Source organism: Mustela lutreola, chromosome 2, assembly GCF_030435805.1.
Source record: "Mustela lutreola isolate mMusLut2 chromosome 2, mMusLut2.pri, whole genome shotgun sequence".
Lineage (NCBI taxonomy): Eukaryota > Metazoa > Chordata > Mammalia > Carnivora > Mustelidae > Mustela > Mustela lutreola.
The window spans coordinates 91,923,848-91,950,641 of record NC_081291.1 but is presented as its reverse complement, the minus strand read 5'-3'; the positions used below and the strand labels follow the sequence as shown (position 1 = coordinate 91,950,641).

At 38.2% G+C, this 26,794-nt stretch overlaps 1 non-coding gene across 1 annotated transcript; it reads left to right on the top strand.

Annotated features, from left to right (window-relative positions):
- The first annotated feature begins 19,550 nt into the window (after positions 1–19,550).
- LOC131826203 (U6 spliceosomal RNA) lies at positions 19,551–19,657 on the top strand. Its single transcript, XR_009351468.1, has one exon. It is a non-coding gene; the product is annotated as a U6 spliceosomal RNA (small nuclear RNA).
- The last annotated feature ends 7,137 nt before the right edge of the window (positions 19,658–26,794 follow it).

Here is a 26,794-nt window from a genome sequence, read left to right as displayed (position 1 = left end):
TCTGGCTTGCCAGGTCTCTGCGGACATGTCTGACGTTATTCTGATGGGCTTTCCTCTGGAAGTAAGGAGCCTCCTTGTCCTAGCTGCTTTCAAGAGATTATATCTACAATTATGATTCCTCAATTTGACTATAAGGTGCCTTGATTTCTTTTGGAATCTATAATTTTGGGTTGAGACCTTTTGGCCTCTAGTACATGAACGCTGGTTCCATTCATGAGATTTGGAAAATTTTCATGAAGAACTTGTTCCACTATATCTTCTAGACTTCTTTCTTTCTCCTCCCCTTCAGGGATTCCAATAATTCTGACTTTGGAACATTTCATGGCATCATTTATTTCCCTGATTCTGTTTTCGTGGCTTCTAAGCTGTTTGTTCCAGGCTTCCTCCTGATCCTTTCTCTCTGTTTGTCCTCCACATCACTAATTCTATCTTCTGTCTCAGTTACCTTAGTTTTGAGAGAATTTAGATTAGATTGGAACTCATTGAGAGCACTGTGAACCTCCTCCCTGGTAGCTTTCAGCTCTGCCCTAACATTGTGAACATCATCTCTGGTCATTTTCAGTTCAGCCCTAATGACTTCCATTTGGTCATCCATGGCTTTCTCCAACCTAACTATTGCCTGGATAATTGTTAGCCTGAATTTTCTTTCCAACATATTGTCTATGTTGATACCCATTAGCTCTGTTGCAGAAAGTCCATCCTCTGTATTTTTCTTCTGTTGGGCATTCCTCCTCCTAGTCATTTTGGTGAGAGATGACTGAATGGATATAGCTTGATGTATCAACATTGGTGGGTCAAGATGCACCTTGGAACACTTCTGAGAAATCAGGATTCCCCACCCAAATGAGAGTAAAAAGAAAAGAAAAAGAATAAAAGAGAGAGAGAGAGAGACAGGAAAGAAAGGAAAGATAAAAGAGAAGGTTCAGCTCAAATGGGCCCCAAGGTAAGATTTATGAAGTATACAAACAATAACAGACAAACAAAAAGACTGATAAAAGCATATGACAAAAGAAAAAAATATACATATGCAAATAAAGGAAGAACCTTATCAAAAAGAGCCCTAAATGTAAGGTTTATATACTATCAGGACAAACACAAAAACACAGAAACACTGGTGGAAGAAAAAGATGGGAGAGTGATTATAAATTCTCAGTGTGGGCGAGGAAGATTGTTTTGATTCTTCCTGGATGTATCTTGATATCTTTGTGAAAGGACTCTACTTTCCTAAAATAAAGGGGGATTAAAAATTGGTTTACCTATAGGGGTAGTATTGATTGGGGAAAGGGGATTACTTTGAAGTTTAACTCTATATGAATATTAGAAAATAAAAATTAAAAAGGGATAAACTAGACTAAGCTAAACTAAATTTAAAAAAAAGAAATTTAAAAAATAGAAATGCAAAAGAAAAAGACAGGTGTATGTATCAAAAAGTTCAGGTTAGAAGGTTATTATGGAATTTGATGTACTGGACATCTCACTGTGATGGCAAATAGGTTAAAAAGTTATCTATATAATCTCACAAAACAAACTGAGGGTTGCTGGGGGGAGGGGGGTTCGGAGAAGGAGGGTGGGGTTATGGACATTGGGGAGGGCATGTGCTTTGGTGAGTGCTGTGAAGTGTGTAAACCTGGCGATTCACAGACCTGTACCCCTGAGGATAAAAATATATGTTTATAAAAAATAAAAAAATAAAAATTTTTTAAAAAGTTATCTATATATAAAAAAATGAGCCAGAATAGTGGGAACGAATTAAAAATAAAAGTTGTCTTATGAAGTAGTGGTAGTTGTTCTCTTGTAGTCTTTTTTTTTTTTTTTCCTGGTTCTTTTTCTAAGGGAGGAGGCTGCCACGTGGGTTTTCAGTCAATGATGTTCCCTGGGTTAAGTCCTCCCGTCCCCCTCAAGGGGGTGGGCTCTAAGGAAACCATTTTTTTTTTCAGGCTTTTGTTCTCTGGAGGTTTTTATGTTTGTTCGCTTTTTTTTTTTTTCTCTTGCCTTGACCACTTTTGATGGTTTTTGTAGGTTTAGAGGAAAGCAAACTGCACCCTGACTTCCCTCTCAGAGAGAAGCCTCAGCCTGGTCCCCTGTGGGTGCTGCAGAGCCCATATAAATTTTCCCTTGGCCGCTGGCAGAGCAGGTTCCGAGTCGCCGTCCCTGGGGACGCAGGTTCTTCTGCTTGTATCCCAAACCATGGCAGCATCGGCTGTCTAGGCAGCTCCAGACTGACAGAGAGGTTCCAAGCAGCAATCGCACACTGAGATTTTCCCGCTGGCCCGGGCTGGGCGTGCCTGGTCTTTCTGGGTCTAAGAGTGCTGGACTTGCGCGCACCTCTCTCAGGGGAGGCTGTGGGTTGCACGCGTGTCTCAGGCTCTGCTAGCAGAGCCCCAGCCTGGGTCTTCCTGTACATCTCTCAGGGGAGAGTTTGGGGCATGCATGTGTCTCAGGCTCTGAAACAATGGCGCAGATCTAAGAGCGCCAGGTTGGGCCTTCACGCACCACTCTCAGGGGAGAGTGAGGGGTGGGCGTGTCTCAGGCTCTGTAGCACAGCTCAGTGTTGTGCCATCTGGTGAGGCTCCCAGCCCCTCACAGGAGCCAGACCCCATGCGGCTCGGGCACGCTGGGCTCAGGGACCACGACCTGGTTTCTCTGCCACACCCCCTCTGGCTCAGCGCCAGGGGAGGCGTCCTGGGTCCCGGGATTAAGCCCCTGTCCCTTGCAGCCCCGATTCTCACAATTTCCCCCCACGATCCTTTGCTCTTTTGAGGTGCTTTCAACCAGTCTCCAAGTTAATGCTCATCCCCAGATGGAAGGCACTCTTGTATTGGGGTATTACTTTCCAATCGGTCACCTCTGGTGGCTCCGTCCCCCTTTTATGTATCTTCTGATATCAGTCCGATTTTCCCACTCTGCTTTACCTGCCCACTGGCGTCTTCTGCCCCTGTAGAGATCCAGACGTGTATAATTCTGATCTCAGGCTGATTTCATGGGTGATCAGAGTTCTTTGGTAGGTAATCAGCTCACTTTAGGGTACAGGTTGAAAAGGCGCCTCCTCCTACTTCCCTGCCATCTTGTCTCAGAATACACATTGTTCTTAAGCACACATGAACATCTTGCCAGAATAGAACACATGTTGTTTCTTTTAAAAAACAAATCTTAGCAAATCTTAAAAGATTGAAATTATACCAAGTATCTTATCTTACCACAAAGGTATGAAACTAGAAATCAATAGCAGGAAAAAAATTGGAAACTTCACAAATATGCAGAAATTAAACAACACATTCCTGAATGAATAACAGGTTAAAGAAGAAATCAAAAGGGAAACTTTTTAAAAATCTTGAAACAAACATAAAGTAAATACAATATACCAAAACTTCTGAGATGCAGCAAAAGCAGTTCTAAAAGGAAAATTTTTTAAAGATTTTATTTATTTATTTGAGAGAGGGAGAGAGGGCATAAGTGGGGGAGAGGGAGAAGGGAGAGGGAGAGGGAGAAGCAGACTGCCCACTGAGCAGGGAGCCTGACAGAGGGCTCAATCCTAGGACCCTGGGATTATGATTTGAGCTGAAGGCAGATGTTTAATCTACTGAGCCACCCAGGCTCCCCAAAAGGGAACTTTATAGCAATAAATATCACAGAAGAAAAAATAAATATATATGTTTTCAAAAACCTTACTCTTATATTTCAAGGAAAAAGAAGAATGAACCAAGGCTAAAGTTAGCAGAAGGAAAAAAAATAGCAAAGATTAGAACAGAAATAAATAGAGAGTGGGAAAAAATAGAAAAGATCAACAAAATTAAGCATTGGATTTTTAGAAAGATAAAACTAACAAATTTTAGCTAGATTTTCTAAGAAAAAAAAGGATTCATAAATAAAACTATAAATGAAAGAAGAGACATAACCACAGAAATAAAAAGGATCATAAGAGAACTACAATGAATTAGGAATTATAAATCAACAAACTGGGCAACCTAGATGAAAAAGACTAATTCCTAGGAATATACAACCTGATAAGGCTGAATTATTAAGAAATAGAAAATTTTAACAGACTAGTAATGAATAAAAAGACTGAATCAATAACTTCACAACTCAGAAAAGCTTAGGACCAGATGGCTTCAAGAGTGAATTTTACCAAACACTTAAAAAAGAATTAATGACAGGGTTGCTGGGTGACTCAGTTCGTTAGGCCTCTGACTCTTACTCTCAGCCTAGGTCTTTATTTCAGGATCTTGAGTCCAAACTCTGCATTGGGCTCCCTGCTCCTCTCCCTTAAAAAGAAATTATTAAAAATCCTTCTCAAACTCTTCCAAGAGGTCAAAAACGGAAAACTCCCAAACTTAAATAAGGCTAGAATTACCCTTATACAAAACCCAAGAGAGGACACTACAGGAAAAGAAAACTAGAAGTTCCCTGATGAATACAGACACAAATATTCTCAACAAAATGCTAGCAAAACACATTCAACAGCACTTTAAAAGAATCATACAACATGATCAAGTGGCATTTATTCCTGGGATACAGTTATATTTCAACAATTGAGAATCAATCAATGTGATACATCACATTAATAAAATGGAATATAAAAATCACCTGATCATCTCAATATATGCCAAAAAGGCATTTGACAAAACTCAACATGCTTTTACGATAAAAAGAACTCTTTTTTTTTTTTTAAGATTTTATTTATTTATTTGACAGACAGAGATCACAAGTAGGCAGAGAGGCGGGCAGAGAGAGAGAGGAGGAAGCAGGCTCTCCACTGAGCAGAGAGCCCGATGCGGGACTTGATCCCAGGACCCTGAGATCATGACCTGAGCCGAAGGCAGCGGCTTAACCCACTGAGCCACCCAGGCACCCCGATAAAAAGAACTCTTACAGAGGAGGTCGAGTGGGGGAAATACCTCAACACAATAAACCCACAGCTAATCATACTTACTGCTAAAAAGCTGAAATATCTAACATCAGGTGAAAGACAAGGGTACCCTCTATTACCACCCTATTCAACATAGTACTGGAAGTCCTAACCATAGAAATTAGGTAAGAAAAATAAGTAAAAGAAAATGCTGACAGCATAGAAGATTCTGGTCATGACTGAGTTCCAGAAGATACAGTGAGAGGTTTAAGGGATTTGGATATAGGTAGAAGAAGGAACAGAAGGATTAAGGGGTGCACAGAGGCTTTATGGAGGTGAGAGTCCAGGTAAACTTGGAAGACCTGAAAATCATGCTTTCTATGGTGACTAATATGGAAAGAACTATAGCACGTGACAAAAAAGTTCAAAAGACTCTGAAGCAGAGGGGACTGGTGAGGCCTTCAGCTGGTGATGAGGGTCTTGCTAGAGCACCAGGCGCTCTGTGGTCCTGTCACCATTCTTGTCAATGGCAGTACTAGAGCTAGGAAGAAGCCACCCAGAAGTTCTGTACACTTCTATCTCTTAATCCAAAAGATATATAGACTTTTGCTCAGTACAAAATAAGTGACATGAAGTTATTTTGCAAATCTAGAGCATTATGTGTAAAATAACCAAGCTTATTTACTTTTTGCTGCAATTAATGAATGGATTTGGCTTCTTAACAATCACGCATTTATATTCTGAAATGTGAAACCTGCCATCAAAGTTCTATTAAAAGCAAAATTAATGGAACAAATATGTTAGATTGTGACCAACCCTAGAAAGTATCTAGTCCAGTTCTTTATTCAGAAACAGCAATTTTCTAGGATGCCTGGGTGGCTTTGTCAGTTAGGTGTCTGACTTCAATTCAGGTCATGATCTCAGGGTCCTGAGATCCATCCCTGTATCAGGCTCTGCACTCATCAGGGAGTCTGTTTGTCCCTCTCCCTGTCCTTCTGCCCCTCCCCCCATTTGTTCTCTCTCTTTCTCTCTCTGAAAGAAAAGACAAGAAAAGAAAAGAAAAGAAGGGGAGGGAGGGAGGGAAAAGTGAAAATATGCATACTTGGGCTACAGACTCCTGGTCCCTTACCTTCTACATCCAATTTAAACAAAACCTCCAATCCCATATTTTATTTTATTTTATTTATTTATTTATTTGGCAGAGAAAGAAATCACAAGCAGGCAGAGGCAGGCAGAGAGAGCCCGATGTGGGACTCAATCCCAGGACTCTGAGATCATAACCTGAGCTGAAGGCAGCAGCTTAACCCACTGAGCCACCCAGGCGCCCTCCAATCCCATATTTTAGTGAAATGTTTGTATCAGTCTCTCCATACAACAAGGGGAACCCTCTTACACTGTTGGTGGGAACGCAAGTTGTTCCATTGAAAGCAACACAACTCACAAACACCAAAACCATGTGAGATCAGTGGGTCGCATTATTCAATGAGATGTTGCCCTCCCAGAAGATTTCTCCCTACAGAGTAAGCAGTAAATTCACCTTTTTTATTTCAGACAGTGAAAAGTGTTCTCTATCTTCAACTCCTAGATGCATCTTATGCTCAGAGTGGCTTTCTCCTGCCTCACAGCTTCAAGCTCTCTTTTTCAGTTTAGATAAGCCTCTCTCTTTACCCTACTATTGCCTTCTGGTAAAGAGGAAGGGATGGTATCAAATTGAGTAGAGCTCGCCCCACCTATACCCCACCTTTAAATCCAATTTAAAGCATTTCAAAGACACTGTGTGTCCCAAAGACATTTCATGGTGGATGGGATTGGGACTTCTGCTTTATATCCCTTCGTCTCTCCTCCAACTGCTACTCAAAGGAATATGGCATAATCTCTTCAGTGAATTTAGACTTCAACAAAGATGTGAAGATCCTTTGATTTCAAGCAGCTTTCAGTTTTAGCTTTGCCAAAATCATGAAAATAAAAAATAAATTTAAATCCCAGAAATTATCCAGGGCCTGGATACTTGCTTGAAATGGTAGAAGGAACAAGTGTAGAAAGAACAAGCACAAATTAATATTTTAATATATCACATAACAAGTGAATCTTATTAATTTGGACACTATTAATTCAGGATTAATAATAATAATTTAGACACATCATGAAGGAGAAAATATTTTAAGAAAAAGACATTTAGCAAATCCTATTTGTATAAAATTTATTCTCTGACTACAAATGATTCTTAATTATAATTAAGATTTGGCTAAGTAAACTCTATTAGGGTATGTATGTTCTTAGTTCAGACAATGTTACAAATTTTGTTTCATTTTCATTTTGGGGATTCATCAAATAATGGTCCATTTTTAGAAAAAAATATATATATACCACTTATCACTATATAAGTTTTAATCCTCTTGATGGTCTATGAAGATTATAATTCTTACCTTACAGAGCACCATGAGGATAAAATACAAATACAGTAAAATTTGAAAATACAGTAAAACAAAGTTTAGGTAATATTTAAAATTTTTTAAACGTACTGGGCCACTAACATGTTTAGTGTACTATGTGATATCTTGAGGATAAAAAGAGATTCATGAAAATACCAATCCTTGGGGAATTTATACTCTAGCTGGGGAAGGAACATTGGTCTGCATCTTCAGCTTAGAGCTGGGTGTTCTGTCCTGGGGACCATGTAGAGAGTACCCAAGAAGAAGAGATTAATGGGTACAGACTTCCAGTTATAAAATAAATAAGTTATGAAGATATAATGTATAGAGAATATAGTCAATAATACTGTAAAAACTGTGTAGGGTGACAGTAAATTTACTATGGGGGTCATTTTATAATGTCTAAAAATACTGCATCACTATGATGTACATCTGAAACATTTAATAGGATATTGTATGTCAATTATATTTCAATTCAATTAAAAAAAAAAGTGAGTTCCTGACCCTGTGTTTTCATGCCTGTACCAGAATCTGCTTGTCTTTTCCTGCATCCTGGTCTACTTCCTGGCCATTTCCTGACTCTAGCTTCATTGAAGTCTCTCTCTATAATTACCACTAAGGTATGAAACTAAAACTTATCTTCAGGGACTTGGGACTAACCCTCCATCCTTCCTCAGGTAGCCCTATTTTAGTCTATCTGTGCTCCCCACTGCTCTGAATAGTAACTCTGACTGAGGGAGTCTTGCTGCTGCCCAAGAATGCTCTCCCTCTCATGGAAAAGAATCAAGCATACAGTACACTAACCATGATATGAATAATAACAGCTAAGAACACGGTGAAGGAGCCACAGGCAATAATGCAATATAAAGTTCAGGACCAGTCAGGGAGATGGGACTTGAATTGCCATTTGTTGGAAGGGTAAAGACTGGAGAAGCAGAGGGAAGGTGTGAGTCATTTGGGGAAAATAAAAGGGAATCATCACAGGGCAAAAGGGAGAGTCTATGAGATGAGGGGTGCCTGGGTGGCACAGTCAGTTAAGCGTCAACTGTGCCGACTCTTGATTTCAACTCAGGTCCTGATCTCGGGATCATGAGATCAACCCCTGCATTGGGTTCCACACTCAGCAAGAAGTCTGCTTAACACTGTCTTTCTACCTCTCTCTGCCCCTCCCCCACCCTGCTCATTCTCTCTCTCTCTCTCTCTCTCTATCAGATAAATAAATCTTTTTAAAAATTCTGAGATGAAACCATGAGCTAAGGAGCAGATTCTTCGATGGGTTGGTACAATATTACATTGCTGTTTTATTTTCATCTTTTTCTAAAACCATCACCAACACAATTCCAACCCCCATTCTCAGGGTCACCATCACCACCATCTTTATCAATGTGGTGAACACACACATACGTTCCCAAAGACACCCACACTCTCAAATTACCTTATCTCTTAATTCTTACCTTGGAATAGAACCAAAATCATTTGGATCATTTGTGATGTTTTGTTTTCTGTTAAGGGCTTAATGATGAGAACTACTTACCCTGATCGCTATTGCTGTGCTTCACTGCCCAAACATTTTGAAACCCCATAAATATAGCATCTTCCACATTTGCACACTTCAGCTTCAAAATTTCTCAGTCCATAAGGAAAATACAGGCCACTATATCATGTCAGGATAATTATTTCTAGCATCTTACCACCATGTTATTCTTCTGGCCATGTCATGGCACAGGTCATGGTATTGTTATATTCACTGCTATATTTATCAATTTGGCAAACATTTATTTAGTCCCTACTATATGCCAGGCACAGGTCTTGCAATAAAAAGTAAAACCTGACAGAATCCCTGCTTTGTAAAGCATTGATGTTGGAGAAGAGGTGGACATTGTGTTAATTATCTATCATTATCTCTTGCCACATGATAAATTACTTCCATGCCAGTGGCTTAAAACTACAGTGATTATTTATTATCTCAGACAATTTCTGTGAGTCAGGAATTTGGACACTGTCTCACCGTGTGGTTCTGACTAAGGTTTCTCAAGAGTCAAAATGTTGGCAGATGAAGGCTTATCTGGAGTTGGAAGATATGTTCCAAAATGACTCACTCATGTAGCTATTGGCAGATGGTTGCCTAACCAACCTCATGATATGGCAGCTGGCTTTCCCAAGAATGAGTGATCCAAGAAAGCAAGGCAGAAATGAAAATGTCTTCCATGCTTTCACCTGAGAAATCACACTCAGTAATTTCCACAGTATACTAGGTTCCATAGGCCAGCCTCAGTAAATATAGGAAAGAACTACACAGGGCATAAATACACAGAGGTGGGGATCATAGCACATCTTGGAGACTGACTGCCCGACATTAATAAGATGATAACTCAAATAAATGCAAAATTATAACTACATTAAGGAGGTCTTTATAGTCCATGTCCAAGATATATTTTAGTCTTTATTCTAAGATTATTGAGACTCCACTAAAATATCCTAAGTAAATTCACAAAGCTTACATTTTGAAAAGATCACTCCATGAGTTCTGCCTTGGGCTGTATGGCAGACAAGGCATTCTGAAAAGCCCCTCTTCCGTGGTCATGAAACAGTGAGCCACTAGGTAAATTATAACTCAGATATTTTTAAAATGCATTCCTGAGCTCATACAGAAGTACAAAAGGCCCCTAAAGGCCAGGAAAAAAATAAAGAATAAGTTAAAATTACAGAAGTAAGCAAAGGTGGACAAAAGTTGGCGCTTCTGAGTAAAAAAAAGCCAATTTCAGGAACCTAGAATTTGGAGGACATGGCTAGCTGATGGGGAGCAGGAGAGCAGCCTATAGACTGAGGCCTGTTAGGAGTCACTTACAGGGCCCTTGAAGAAAGTCTGGTACTTACAAAGGGAGCCAATATGGGAAGGAGCTCTTTCTGCTTCTTTTCTGCATGGAAAAAATTATAAAAATAACAATAGCAGACTTGCTGAGAAATGATCACTGTAGGCTTGCTCCCATGTGGGTCTGGGATTTAGGTTTATACTACCTCTGCCTCAGCAATCACCAGACCTAAAAGTTAAAGTGCTACCATGCTGGTTCCTTGTGATACCCAGCCAAAGCAAATGCATATTCTTTCTGAATTTTGAATAAGAATAGAAATACTAATTGCAGACTTTATTATGTTACGTATTCATGTTATATTTTTTAAAGTAAAGACTTTAAAAAAACAGAGTATATAATATCTTACCTAGTAGAAAGGAATAAATGCAATTTATTAAAAAATGCGTTGCTATACCATAAGAATACAATACTATCTTTATAAAATATGCAGAATAAAATACATTCATTATGTTACTTCTGGTTATCTCTAAATGCATACAATTTAGTAGTTAAGAAGATGCACTCTAGAATCAGATAGCGTAGGTTCGAATCCTACTCCCAGTACTTACAACTGTGTGATCTCAAAAAAGTCATATATCTTCCCTGTTCCTCAGCTTTCTCATCTGTAAATTAGGGGTTATAAGAGTATATATCTTACAGAGGATTCAATGAGTTAACCAATGTGAAATTCTTTTTTTAAAAGGTTTATTTCTTTGAGAGAGAGAGATAGAATGTGCATAGGTGTGAAGAATGTGCAAGGGGAAGAAGGAGAGAATTTTCAAGCAGACCCCACCCGCCCCCAGCACAGAGCCTGATCAGGGGCTCAATCTCATGACCTTGAGATGATGACCTGAGGCTAAACCGAGAGTCGGAGGCTCAACTGACTAAGCCATCCAGGTGCCCCTAAATGTAAAATTCTTAGAACAAAAAGGGATATTGAGTAATACATACAATGTTACAGATTTATGGTTTTTTTGTGTGTTTTTTTTTTAAAGATTTTATTTATTTATTTGACAGAGAGAAATTACAAGTACACTGAGAGGCAGGCAGAGAGAGAGAGAAGGAAGCAGGCTCCCTGCTGAGCAGAGAGCCCGACGCGGGACTCGATCCCAGGACCCTGAGATCATGACCTGAGCCGAAGGCAGCAGCTTAACCCACTGAGCCACCCAGGTGCCCCCAGATTTATGTTTTTAAAAAGTACTTTTATTTTCTTGTTTATATACCTCTATGGAAGATTCACAAATTCACTAATAAGCATGATTACCTATGAGCAATAGAGACAGACTTACCACTGTAAATCTTTTATCCCTTTTGATTTTTGGTCCATGTACATTTACTCTCTACTTAATAATTAATTTAGAAATATATATAGGTGGGCGCCTGGGTGGCTCAGTGGGTTAAAGCCACTGCCTTCTGCTCAGGTCATGATCTCAGGGTCCTCGGATCGAGTTTCGCATTGGGCTCTCTGCTCAGCAGGGAGCCTGCTTTCCTCTCTCTCTCTCTGCCTGCCTCTCCGTCTACTTGTGATCTCTCTCTGTCAAATAAATAAATAAACTCTTTAAAAAAAAAAAGAAATATATAGGTAATATATATTTCAAACATATTTGAAATGAATTATAAATTTTAAAAGATTACTTACATATTAGAATAGGCTAACTGCTATAATGAGTAGACCCAAATCTCACAGAAATATATACATTGTTCAGTTGTTCCCAGGTACCAAACTATTCCTACTTGCTATTCCTCAACCCAACCTTTATCTCTATGAACAGTCCTTTTATTAAACTCTTCTAATTATCCAATTTGAGTCTGTCATCTAAGACTAAGAAAAGTGGAAACCACCAATGTGATAGGTGATTGATATGACTAATTGGATGTGTCCTTTTTACCATTTCCTTGACACAAGTCCCATGCTGACTGTACATCTGCTGGGGTCTCTAAGGGTTAAAAGGAAACACATGAAACTTTTTGGCTTAGCTATGATTTGCAGCTTTTCTTGGCTGCTTTCCCTTAAAAAAAAAGAACCCAAAACATTGAGCAATCACTCAGAAAATTTTAAGATTAAGATTGAAGAAGAGTGAGACTTTTGTTTTGTTTTGTTTTGTTTTTGACAACGAGAGAGAATTAGTGGGCAGGGGCAGAAAGAGAGGGAGAGAGAATCTCAAACAAGCTCTATGCTGAGCATTAAACCAACATGGGGCTCCATCACACAACCCTGAGATCATGACCTGAGCTGAAATCAAGAATCAGACATTTGACGCACTAAGCCACCCAGGCATCCTGAAGATCAAAAATTTTTTCAATGTCTAACACTCTTCCAAGGTGATCAAGGCAGAAATAAGTTTATATGATGTGTTTGCATATGACATACACTTTGCCTGTGTGATACATTATATACTGTTGTAGATCCCAAAAGAAATAAGTGAAAGATATATGTGTATGACTCTTCACACAACTAAAGATAGTCAATACTTTGGAAGAGGTAGAGAACAGTTTCAAGTTTAATTGGGAAAGACATATGTCTGCAGTAGCTAAAGTCATGGTGCATTATTTAACTTCACCTAAGGTTAAATACTTTAGTGAGGAACCTTAGAAATGCCATTGGTGTACAGTTAAGTATGAGCTGTCAGATAAATTCCATAGGCTAAAGATATAAGCTAAGCCTCAGTAAGTCTGTAAATACCATTCATTCCAATACAATGGAACTAGGTAAGGAATTTAATAAACAAAATCACTGAGGAAAAACAGCCCAAAATACACTTGGAGGAATAAGCAGGGTGAAACATTATGTAGGCATGTTGTGGAGTTTGCATTTTATTTAAAAAAAAATTTTTTTTGAGAAATCTCTGAAAGGTTTTAGGCGGCAAAGTGACATGGGTCCATTTACATTTTAAGTAGAACCCTGTCCCTGCTTTGGGATAACTGAATGGAGCGAATGGATGCACAGATAGTTCACTGGAGACTATTACAGTGGTCTAGATCAGAGGGATGGTGACTCGGGCTAGGCTAGTGTGGACGTGTAAATGGAGGCAGTGGCCAGAATCCAGCTGTAATTTGAAATAAAATTGCTTTGGTTTAGCGATAGATCTGACATGAGATATGAAGGGAAGAAAAGTGTTAGCGCTGGTGTGTAAGTCTCTGGCTTGAGCTCCAGGGTGGATGACAGCTTTTAATGAAATGGGTGGGATAAGAAAAATAGTTGTTCTTCTTATCACAATCCTAATAGCTGAGAAAAATGGGTGCTTTAATTAGAAGATGTTTCTGTCTTCTTAGACCAGACAAAATCATCATCTTTAGTACAAGTTTTCACATCCTTGGAAATCAATGCTGAGTAGCAGATGTGAACATGCGAGATCAAGACAGCTGGGAGCCAGTGGAACAGCTTTCTGTGAAAATGTGAGAAATTGAGGGGAGACAGCTCTCCACGGTGGGCAGGGAGAGATTGAGAGGTGCTCAGCCTTTGTGGGAACAGTAGCCAGAGACTGCCTCATAATACCCCTAGCTAATGGGGTGTGAGCTAATCTAGCTGTGTCCTGGCAAGCCAAGGAGTCGTCAAAGAGGTCAGATCACAAGTTTAAGTAGTCCAGGCCATTCTATTGTCTTGGTCAGATGCAAATGAATCTTGAAAAGGATCCTTAATCTTAAGAAAGAGATAAGAGAACTTTTTTTACATGCATTTGATTCTTGAATACCTTGTTTTGAAATCATACCAATATTCAGCAGTTTCCCAACCACTGTTGGGAAATTCTTCTTTAATCCACTCCATCTCCGAATCATGTTTTAATTAAACCACTGTCTCCAGCTTGGCCTTAAGAAAGCTAGAAAACAGTCATGAGTCATCACCTTTGTAGAAATAATTCTAAGTTAACACTCACAAAGTTTTCTGACTAGTGGAATCCAGAGGTCAGATGTCCCCATATGGAGTCTCTGTTTTTGCTCTTTATGATGCTGGACCACCCCAACCTCAACACTGGTTGCATTCCCTACAGAGAACTCACTCATATTAAAAGCACTAGTGGGCAATGCAGATTTTGTTGAAGACTGTTGTGTGTACAGTTGTTATACTGTCCTTAATCAGTACGGGCCCTAATCACATACCACAGAGCAAACTGATAAAAAAAAATTCTCATTAGACACGTTATCCTAAGTCACTTCTGTTACCATCTCTCCAGGGAGTTCTCCCTGGCCTTTCTCTGGCAGGATGTTCCACTCCTCAGTGCTCCCCACCAAACCTCAATGCCTCCGCCATTTTATTGGGCTTTTCTCTCTGAAGTATAAACCACAACCTAGCACAGTTGTTCAATAATAAGCCCTAAAAGAGTGGAAGACTTTATCCTTTTTCTCTCACAATCTTATTCACTGTTGAAGTTCTTGGGTTTTGCTGGGCTCAGCTAAATTCAGTACACGTGGCATCCTTCCAACTTTGCAGCCATAGGTCCTATTTTTAAATACTGATTCCTCTAGTACCAGCACCAGGAAAACAGGAAGTTTCCATTAAACATATGTGTTGCTCCTACCTGGGCTCCTCGAGGAGGCAGTTCCCAAGAGAGTAAGTTGAAGCCAAACCACAGAGGACCAAAACAACGTGAAGGATGAGAGCCAGAAGAGATTGGGTATGCCCATTCGTTGATGATCAAAGCCAGAGATGGGGTGAATAGAAAGACAACAGCCCCACAAATGAATGTGCAGGACTTCAGGTCTCAGACATGTCACCCATTTGTCCTGTGTATTATTAGCATTTACTGTAGTATGGACATGAACACAAAAGAACTAAAATATTATCCAGTATTTCTCCACCTGAACCACAGAAGACAAAAATATTTAGAGTGGTTATTTCCCAAAGTCTCCCAAGAATAGTACATAATTAGTACAATTCTAGATGCAAAGGAAAGAAGTTAATTCATGGCCTACAAAGATGTGTTAGGTTAGAGGCTCCGAACATCATCAACCACCCCCCAAGGGCTTGTTAAAACAGATTGCTGCAGCCCACCCTCATAGTTTCTGATCCAGCTGGTAGAGAGTAGAACCTGAAGAAAACATGCAATTCCAACAAGCTCCCAGGCGTCACTGCGCTCCTCACCTGGGACATCACTTGGAGAACGACCACCTTAAGAAATAAGAAAATAACTCCCTTGGAGAATCCTGGTCGCTAAAGATCTAACTGGACTAAATCGTGCATAGCTTCTTTCATGTATGTCAGCTCCCTGAATCTTAATTTCAGTGCCTTCCCTTCTATACCAAAGTTCTGACTGTGACATTTAGAGCCATTATGAAATTTTAAGCAGAACTTAGCAATACATAGAACTTGCCCTAGAAACTGATTTATAATTCTATCCTCCAAAGTGCATTTATCAAACTTAACACCATAATAGCAGACTAGATGGTCCATAACTGAAAGTAAAGTGGTTTTGAAATATAACCAAACTCTGGATATTATACCACACAGGTATACTGATTATCCAATCAGTTTTGATTAACCTCCAGTAATGGACTCGGAACATATCAGTGCCACGGTGCAAATGAATAGGACACTTTTCCTACCACAATCCAGCAGGAAAAAGAGATGAGGAGTATATAATATCTCCAACAATGGAATAGCATATTAATAGCATTAACCAAAAAGGCTATATGAGTTTATAAGGGCAAATGCAAATTCAAAAGAATTGTTTTAAGTCTCTCTAGTATATAAAAAAAAAAAAAAGAAGAGATTTCCCACTTCCCTTTTCTTAGAGTATTTGCTTTCGAAAATTTGTATTTCGAAATTCTTTTTCTGCCTCTTTGAGACATATGTAAATCTTTTAAAAAGCTAAATAAGCCACTTGACAGTTTTACAACCCAGAAATTTTTTTTGTTTTTTTTGTTTTGTTTTGTTTTGTTTTGTTTTTGAGGATCTGGGAGCCATCCCTTTAAAATGCAATTGAAGGGGATACCTGGGTGGCTTAGTCATTCAGCATCTGCCTTCAGCTCAGGTCATGATCCAGGGTCTTGGGATCAAGTCCTGCATCAGGCTCCCTGCTCAGCAGGGATCCTGCTTCTCCTTCTGCCTACCACTTCCTGTGCTTGTGCTCTCTCTCTGTGTCTGACAAATAAATAAAATCTTAAAAAATAATAAAATAACCTGTAATTGAAGAAGCTATCACCCCTGCCTCCCAGTTTCCGTGGTAGGGTAGGATCCTAACTTTGACAGGGCACCTGACTCCAGGTTGCAAAACTACCTCTCGTGGTAAAGATATGAAAAGTTATTTTTCCTTTGGATCAAAACAGTTAGCAAACACAGAAAGCCACCCAATTACCAGATGAATTCAGGATGAACTATGTGTGACAAACGGCACTGTCAAGGCTTCTTTCTTGAGAACTGGTCCTTTATCTTCAGAACACACGTGCACAGAATACACACCTAACACCTACCTGGCTGCATAGAAGGGTGAGATGTCTTTCTGTCTTTGTAGCTGGATAGCAGATGGCCTGTCATGCCCCTTAGGGTCTGGTTCAATAACCAAACTGTTTTCTTTTTTTCCCTATGTTTAGTAGAGAGGAATTTCTGTATTGGCAGGAGATTTTGTTGTTGTTGTTGTTCTTGATTATATTTCCTCCAAAGTTCAGGGTACGGAAATAACATTTCTGACAAGAAAAAAGTCAGATGGGAGAATGTCTCCTAAGGAAGAGGCCTGGAAGGTGGGGTAGGATGCTGATTGGAGAGAAGAGGAAAGGGGGCATTTCAGGTAGAGAACATGACCTGAGCAAGGGCTAAAATGATACAACACAAAAATGTTCAAGGAAGGGTGGAGAAATCAATTTAGCTAAACTGAAGGACTGCTCACTTGCGAAACAGACTCGGAAGAGCGGGCTCTGCATTCGACGCCAAAACATCTGTTTCGTCTCAGAGCTTGTAGTCAAAGCATACAGGATTAACAGGACTCTCCCAGGGCAACCAAGTATCAAGTGGAGATGAATGACTCAACACAAATTTCATCAAAGAAACCGCAGAAAGCTATTTTTCAGTAGGCATGGTCCCATCTTGGAATTTCATTTAGAAAAATAAAGAATCTCTAAGGTCCCATTTATCAGTGTTTTAATGCCAATAATTTAGTTAACAGATTTTTAGATAATATCCACTTTGTGCTAGGTGCTGAGCTAAGCACTGAAGAGATGGAAATAAATAAAAGAGATATGGTTTCTGCAATCAGAGAGGTTATAGACTATTGGGTGGGTACTAATGTAATACCTAAATTTATTAGTCTCTTTGCTGTTAGGCATTGTTCTAGGCACTTAACTGAACTCCCAAAGCAAGCATTATCATACTTACTTCATAGATACAGAAACAGCCTCGGAGAGTTTAAACTGCTCAGGTTTATGTAATCTGAAATGCAAGGTATAATTACAAATGCAGTTCTTTTTTTTTAATTTCTGGGTTTTTTTTTAAGATTTTATTTATATATTTGACAGAGAGATTGAGAGAGAGGCAGCACACCAAGGAGGAGAGGCAGGCAAAGGGAGAGGGAGAAGCAGGCTCCCATATGAGCAGAGAGCCTGATGCGGGCCTCAATCATAGGATCCTGGGATCATGACCTGAGCCGAAGGCAGAGGCTTAACCCACTGAGCCACCCAGGCACTCCACAAATGCAATTCTTCTGAGTTCAGAAAGCCAAGCTCTTTGTAGGGCAGCAAGTGTGTAAAAGCACACATTCCTGTCTTATTCCCAACCTAGCAGGAAATAAGTCAGTCCTTTATTAAGCATATCAACTAAAGGTTTCTTGCAGGTGCCTTTTATCAATCTGGGGGAATTCCCTACTATTTCTAGTTCACTGAAAGTTTATATCACTAAAGGATGCTGAATTATGGGGTGCCTGGATGGCTCACTTGGTTAAGTTGTCTGTCTTCATCTCAGGTCGTGATCCCAGAGTCCTGGTTCCAGTCCCCACCTTGGACCCCACATCAACCCCCACTTCGGGCTCCCTGCTCTGTGGGGAGTCTGCTTCTCCCTCTCCCTCTGCTGTACCCATTGCTTGTGTTCTCTCACCCTCCTGTCAAATAAATAAAAAAATAGAACCTTTTAAAATAAAAGCGATGCTGAATTTTGTCAAATGCTTCTTCATGATCTGTTAAAATGATCAGATGATTTTTTAGTGTGTTCTGCTAATATAGTGATTTATATTGATTCATCGCAAATGTTAAATCAACCTTATATTCCTAGGATAAACTCTAATCAGTCATGATGTATCTTCCCTCTTTTTGGATTCTATTTGCTATTTATTTTTTACTAAAGTGTAATTGACAGAGGAGATTATATTGGTTTCAGATATATCATATAATGATTCAGTGTTTATATATATTACAAAATGATCAACACAATAAGCCACAATAAGCACATATACAGCTGTAAAAAATTATTTTTCTTGTGATAAGAACTTTTAAGATCTTCTCTCATAGCAACTTCCAAATATGCGAGACAGTATTATTAACTACATTCACCGTACTGTAGATTATGTCCCCATGACTGACTTATTTTATTCCTGGAAGTTTGTACTCTTTGACCCCCATTGCCCATTAGCAAATATTTTGTTCATGATTTTTATATCTATAATTATGAGAAGTACTGATCTGTAGTTTTCCTTTCTTGGAATTTTTTTGAATGTTTTGATATAAAGGCAATCCTAGCATCTTAGGATAAGTTGTGCAGTGATCACTTCCATTTTCTGAAAAAATTTGTATAAGGTAGGATTTTTCTTCATGAGATTTTTCATAGACCTCACCATTGAAACCACTGGGACCTAGATTTATCTCATTGAGATAGTTTTTAATAATAAATTTGATCTTTAATACATGTAATAGGGCTATTCAGATTTTTTTTCTTTTCTCATTTTTGATAAGTTGTATTTTCTGAGAAATCTGTCGATTTTGTCTAAGTTTTTTAACATGTTGGCCAAAAAAAAGATGCTCATAGTATTTTCTTGTTATCCTTTTAATTTTTGAAGGCTCTGTAACTGATAATCCCTCCTCATCCCAGTTATTAGGGACTTGTGTTCTCTCCCTTTTTTTCATCAATCTCATTAAAATTTTGTCAACTCAGTGGATCTCTTTAAAGGACCAGCTTTTAGATTTGTTACTTTTCTCTATTGTCTGTTCTGTTTGAATGACTTATTCTCTTCTCTTTATAACTTCCTTCCTTCTACTTGCTTTATTCTTACTCTGTTCTTCTCTTCCTAGTTTCTTAATGCAGGACCTTAGTCCTTGATTTTAAATCTTTCTTCTTTCCTAATACAAATGCATAAATCTATAGAGTCCTTTTAAAGACTGTCTTCTCTGCCTCTTATAAGCTTTGGCATGTTGTATTCATTGTCATTCAGTTCAAAATGTTTTCTAATTTCCTTTGTGATTTTGTCTTCAGCCCATGAATCATTTAGAAATATGCTATTTCATGTGCTCACTTAGGCAGCACATATACTAAAATTAGAACAACACAGAGAAGATTCACTTGGCCCATGCACAAAAATGACATGCAAATTCATGAAGCATTGCATGTTAAGAAAGAAAGAAAGAAAGAAAGAAAGAAAGAAAGAAAGAAAGAAAGAAAGACAAAAATGTGCTTTGCATTTCTAGGTATTCATGGTTTTTCCGGATCTCTTTTTATTATTAATTTCAGTTCAATTCTCTTGTGGTCAGAGAATACACTCTGTATAATTTAAGTCCTATTAAATTTATTGAGACTTGTTTTGTGGCCCAGCATGTAATCTATTGTCATGAATACAGCATGTGCACTGGTAAAGACTGCACAGTCTACAGTTGTTGGATGTAGTGTTCTATAAGCATCAGTTACATCAAGGTCTACAGTGTTGCTCAGATATTCTGTGGCTCTCCTGAATGTTTTTTTTTTTGTCCAGTTGTTCTATCAGTTCCTGGAAGAGGAGTATTATATATAAGATACTATAACTGTGGAATTATCTATTTCTTCCTTTTATTCTATCAATGTTTGCTACATGTATTTTGAGATTCTGTTGTTAAATACATACATTCTTATAATTGTTGTGTGTCTTTCTGATGAACTATTCCTTTTATCATTATGAAACACCCCTTTGTTTCTGGTAACATTCTTTTCTTGAAGTCTGTGTAATATTTAAAATAACGATTTCATTCTTCTTGTGTATCCAGTTTGCGTGGCATGTCTTTTTTTTTTTTTTTTTTTTACTTTTTTTTTAACTTCTAATCTTTATGTGTCTTTGTATTCAGTGTGCCTCTTCAGGAAGAATATAGTGTCTTGCTTTTTATCCACTCTGTTTATATCTGTCTTATAATTGGAGTGATTATATATTAATATTTACTATAATAATTAACTTGTTTAGATTTGGGCTACCATTGTATTACTAATTTTTTTGGTTTATTTTTTCTTTCATTTTTAGGTTGCCAGGGCTGCTGCGACCATCTTGTCTTTCCATGAAATGGAGCCTGCCTTAAAACAAAGCTTTAAGAGAGGAACCAAAAGAAAAAAATAAATAAACACAGACACAACCCATTGTCTTCTGTGATTAAACATTATGGGGGAGTAATCTGAAGCCTGCTTGATGTTTCTGTTTTTACACTTAATGCCCCTTTTCAACCTGGTACTTACAATGTGTTGTTTTGTTTTCTTTTTTACAAAATTTTCTTCTTGCTCTTTTAATATTAAAACTTTGCCAGGATATTCCTACATACTGAGTATTTTGTTAACTTTACCAAGAACTAAACAGAGTCTTTTCAAATTTTGAATTAAAGGTTTTATTTAGCTCTGGATGTTTCTGCCCACCCCCCCACCCCCCCACCACCAGCCAATGCCACATCCTTGTTTTTCTCATTCAGTTTATTGAAACAAAATATCTACTATCTCTTTCCCATCTATCACCTTCTTGATCAGTTTCTTCCCTCAGTTTTCCCCTGGTGTATTCTGAAAGCATTCCATTTTTGTTTTCAACAACATGACAGAGCTTTCAACCTTTGATTGTCACTGCTATAAAAATACTCTACCATATTTCAGATTTTTATGCATTATTTCTTTATGTAAGCCAGATTATTTTACATTTCTACCCTCACTTTAACATCTTCCTCAACCTTTGTGTTGTAGAGATTTTTTTTCATAGTTTAGGAAAGAAACCAATAACTGATTTCTAAAATATTCTTTTATGGGGTACCTGGGTGGCTCAGTTGGTTAAGTATCTGACTCCTGGGGCACCTGGGTGGCTCAGTGGGTTAAACCTCTGTCTTCGGCTCAGGTCATGATTTCAGGGTCCTGGGATCGAGCCCCACATTGGGCTTTCTGCTCAGCAGGGAGCCTGCTTCCTCCTCTCTCTCTCTCTCTCTGCCTGCCTCTCTGCCTATTTGTGATCTCTGTCAAATAAATAAATTAAATTAAAATAAAAAGTATCTGACTCCTCTTCTTTTAATAAATTTATGTATTTATTTGAGAGACAGAGTACAAGGGGGGTAGTGGGAGGCTCAGATGTAGAGGGTGGGAGGAAGGGGAAGCAGACTCCTAGCTGAGCACGGAACCCAATAAAGGGATTGATCGTAGGACCCTGAGATCATGACCTGAGCCAAAGTCAAGAGTCAGAGGCTTAATGGGTTAAGCAACCCTGGTGCCCCTAAGCATTCTACTTTTTTTTTTTTTTTTTTTTTTTTAAGATTTTGAGAGAGAGAGAGAGAACACTAGAAGGATGGTTGTAGGGAGAGGGAATGGGAGAAGCTTTCCACTGAGCAAGGAACCTGACATGGGGCTCAATCCTAGGGTTCCAGGATCATGACCTGAGCCAAAGGCAAACACTTAACTGACTGCACCACCAAGGCACCCCAGTGTATTGCTAGGATATAATTGTGTACCACTCTTGATTTCAGTCAGGTTATGATCTCAGGGTCATGGAATCAAGGACTGCATTGGACTCTGCCCTCAGTAGAGAATCTGCCTGAACTAATCTCTTTGCGTCCCTCTCTGTCCTCCCCCACCTCTAAAATGAATTTTAAAAATCTTCAAAAATAAACAAAATAAAATCTAAAAAAACAAAATAATAAAATGTTCTTTTTCTGTGAAAAAAATCATTTTCAGATATTTGCTCTTCATAATCATCAGCAAAGCTTTTGTTGTCCTTACATTGCCCTTTTTGTATAGTATCGATAGAGCTTTTCTGTTCACTTACTTTAAATAGAGAGACCTATACTTAGAATTTGGCAACAATGTGGGATGTCCTTAGTTCTTTTCGCTGTCCTCTCCAGTGCTGGCACCTCCTCATCTCAGACCTAGATAAGAATGTCGGGTAAACCTGGACTAATTTAATTAGTAGAGTCTGACAGTATTCATTTAGCGTGAGTCTGATGTCCTGAGACTGGTTTTTCACTTGATCCAACAGCTGGAGATTGCTAAGGCTAATTCAGATGTGTACAGCTTTTGTTTCAGTGAGCTATATTACATGGAGCGTTAAATCCTATGTGAGCACTGCTCCCCAGAACCCCACCTGTCTCTGCAACTATTTGGTGAATTTCTCCAATGACAAAGAATCCTAGGACACAGTGAACCTCCACCCATCTTCTTCTTTTGTCATATTTGTGGCTAGGAATATTAATCTCCCAGTGAATATAGAAAGAAAGGAACAGGAGTCTGGGTTTTGGAGTATGAGTAACTGTTTTCCAGTGAACTCCTGGGTCCCAAATTTAGGAAGACATCACTCAAAGCCTTACTCAATTCTCGGAGGGGCTCTGAACTGTCTGTTTGCATAAGGTGGACAAGAGGGGAGTGATCTAAGATGATGCTCCTTCATCTTTTTTACATCATCATTTTCGCATCCTAAAATGGTATGTTCTAAGAAAATCCATTCCTGCTCTGACATCTCCTACCTTCATTTTCCAGTGTGCTTGCTAGTTTTTATCTTTTTCTATTTTTTGAAAGCTATTTTAATAATAAGTTGGGAGAGGAAATATCAGGTCTGGCTGGATAGTCTGTCCCCATAGCAACCCAGAGCCCTCTGTAATTGCCTTCTGAACACCCTGCTTATTTGGTATGATTATGTCGATGACTGTCCATGTCACTGGTAAAAATAAAGCTGTCAGTGTGACAACTTTCTTAAATCAAAGAATATTCCACTCTGAGGCTGGATACAATCTCTGATCCTCTAGGGGGGCTGACATTCAAGGGCAGAGATGTTTGCTATGGGCACCTGCAATCATGAAGAGCTCCTGCCTCTAGGGTTCCTGCTCTCCTCCTCCCTAGTAGCTCCACCGATTCTCCATGGAAAGAGCCAGGCAAACTTACAGTTCCTTTAAATTTGGATATATTTGAGACAGAACACTGAAAAATTAGATTCTAAGGGCAAGCAGCTAAGTTTACATTTCATTTATCCTTCCTTAGCCCATTATCAGCACTGCTTTAACTGATATATTTATCTTGAGAGCCTGTTTCGACCCTTACATGGACTAATTCACTTTACTGCATTCACTCTTTTTTTCTCCAAATATTTTATTATAAAAATTATCAAACATTCTGAAGAGTTGAAGTAATTCCCCAGTGAATTTTACACTATACCATCATCTAGATTTTACCATTAACATTTTACTTTCTTTGTTTTAACACACTTATCCATCCTTTTACCCATCCATCCACTTATTCATCTTATTTTCTGGACACATTTCAAAATTACAGACATCAGTACACTTAAATATTAAATGCTTCAGCCAGTGTGCCACTAACTAAAGATGAATATTTGTTTATGCTTTTGTCCTTCTGATATACAAAATTTGCATACAATGAAATACACAAATTGAGTGCATGTTTGCTGAGCTCTAATAAGTGTATTTACCTGTGTGACTCAAACACCCTCTCCTATCCCCACTCTGGACAATCATCACCTTTTGATTTCTTCCCTGCAGTTCTGTAGCAAAGAGAAAGTAGTCTCAACTAAACTGGAACCAAGGGCAGGGGGTTCCAGGAGAGACACAGAAAGAGAAGACTGATAGAATAACTCATGTTTGAATACATTGAGGGAAGCACAACATTTGGCAATAAAATAGGGCCACATATATAAATGACTATCGAATAAAACAAAAATTAGAAGTGATTGTTACTCCCCCACCAAAACAATCAGGTTATGAAATGTATATGACATGGTTCTGCTAGGAATAATATTTACATAATTATAGTAATATAAACCCTGCATGCTGATCTCATTTAAAAAGATATAATTATTTAGAGGATGAGAAGAAGGGACATGGATATGTGATTAAGAAAGCCTGTAGTAGAAATTCAATAGGAAGTATCTAAAAATAAAACAAAAAAAAAGACAAGGTAAGAAAATTATAAGAAAGAATAAATGTGATTGTCTCTGGAGAGCCTGAATTGAGGAGGTAAAGGGCAAGACATTTCTGTCCTTTGTAGCTACTTTAGTGGAAACAACTGGTTTTTAACTTATGTACCTATAGAATCTCATTAAAAATTAAAGTTAAATTTTAAGCAACAGAAGAAATTATTACTGTGTGGCAGATTTCCAATTCCATTAATATTGTGTGTGAGGCATAATGGAGGAGGGGACCTCTCATCAAAGAGCAACCAGAGATGTTGGGAAGTATACTAATCTTTTAATTCAATGCCTGAACTTAAAGAAAAAGGAATCTCCCAGGTAAAACCAAAAAGAAACTGAAAAGCAGAAGGTATCTTCACTCTGGCATCATTTTCCAATTAAAGAAACCAAGGAACTTAAAATGTAATGATCATCAGAGAGTGAGACAGGACGTTGGGCCTATGCAAGGGATTGAAATAAAAACCCTACATGAACTGAGACTCTCAAAGAGCTACTCTCTTGGTAAAAGAGGGTATTAGAAAAGAAGAGCCCTTTCAGAAAAGAAGGACATTCCAAGGAACTTATCTGTCTTGGCTTGCACCCCGTGTGGGGAAACAGGAATGTCTCACTTGAGAATTGCTAGGAAAAGCTCTGCTCTCATACAGGATAGGGGTTCAAATGTACAATGCATGATCTTAGACTCCCAAGTTAAGAAATTATCATTAAAAGTGGTCTTATATTAAAAACAATCCTGGGATTTCTGGCAAAAGCCAACATAAATCATCTTCAGGAGAAACATGCTTGACCCAGAGCTCACAAGATTCTGACAGATAAAACTCTGCCCAACATAAGCACAAAATCAAAATTAGAAAATAAATTAAAAGGCAACAAGAAAACAAAAATCAATCCATCATAAACAAGAGTCTTTAGAAACTACATGTATCAAAATGAGAGTCTCAAAATTTCAGATAATGCAATTATCATATATAAACAAAATATTAATATACTTGAAATTATTAGTTAAGGGATGACTGGATGGCTCAGTTGGTTAAGTGCCTGACTTTGGCTCATGATCCCAGCATTCTGGGATGGAGTCCCACATTGGGCTCCTTGATTAGCAGAGAACCCACTTCTCCCTCTGACTGCTGCTCTCCCTGCTTGTGCTCTCAATCTCAAATAAATAAATAAATAAATAGAAATTATTAGTTAAAAGAAAGAATAACAATAGCATGAGATAGGAACAAAACACTATCACAAATGATAATGCAAATTTGAAAAACACATCTAGATGTCAATGAAATTAAAAACTCAATGAAGGAGTTCTACTTTCAATACTAGTAATTTATGATTCAATAATTCCACTATTGGGTATTCAGCCAAAGAAAATGAAAACACTAATACAAAAATATATATGTTCATTGCAGCATTACCTATAATAGCCAAGATACAGAAGCAATGGATATAGATCAACAGAAGAATGGATAAGGAAGATGTGGTGTACACACACACACTCACACACACACACACACACACACACACACATACACACACAGAGGAATATTATGCCACTATAAAAAAGGATGAGATTGTGCCATTTGAGACAACATGGGTGGACCTAGAAGGTATTATGCTAAAGTGAGAAAGTAAAGTGAGAAAGAAAAAAACCATAGGATTCCACTCATTAAGTGGAGTCTAAAAAGAAAATAAATAAACAAGCAAAAAGTAGTCATACCTTCAAAGTGGATAAAACATAGCAGGAAGGACAGATAAACAATTTTCAAGAAAGAAAGATATTTTATGTTTTAGGAACACAGGAAGAGGAGATTCATTTGAAGCTCAGGGGTTCTAGGGAGGTTGATGAAGATAGTGACATCTGGCACTTTGGAAAGAAGGAGTAGGATACTTACTTAGCAAAAAAGCAGGGAAAGAATTACAGTGTGGAGGAACAGCATGTACAAAGTCTGTAAAAAGACTGATGAATCACAGACCTGTACCCCTGAAACAAATAATACACTCTATGTTAATAAAAAAATTTTTTAAAAAGAAGTCATGAGCCAAAAGGATAAATGGAGGCTATTGATATTTTAAAATAGAGAACTAAGACTAGGTGAGTATAGGAAATAAAGATATAGAACAGAATGTCAATATCATTAAAACTTGAACTTAGAGTAATAATGGAAATAAATGTTTGGAAGCAATCTGGATGATAGTAAGAGGGAAATTTTCTAAGTGCAAAATTTTTTCAACCTTCAAGTTCACAGTTTCACTCATCAAGCTAATAAATACCATATGAACTGGAAGTTTTTTTTTATTAATTTTTTATTTTTTATAAACATATATTTTTATCCCCAGGGGTAGAGGTCTGTGAATCAC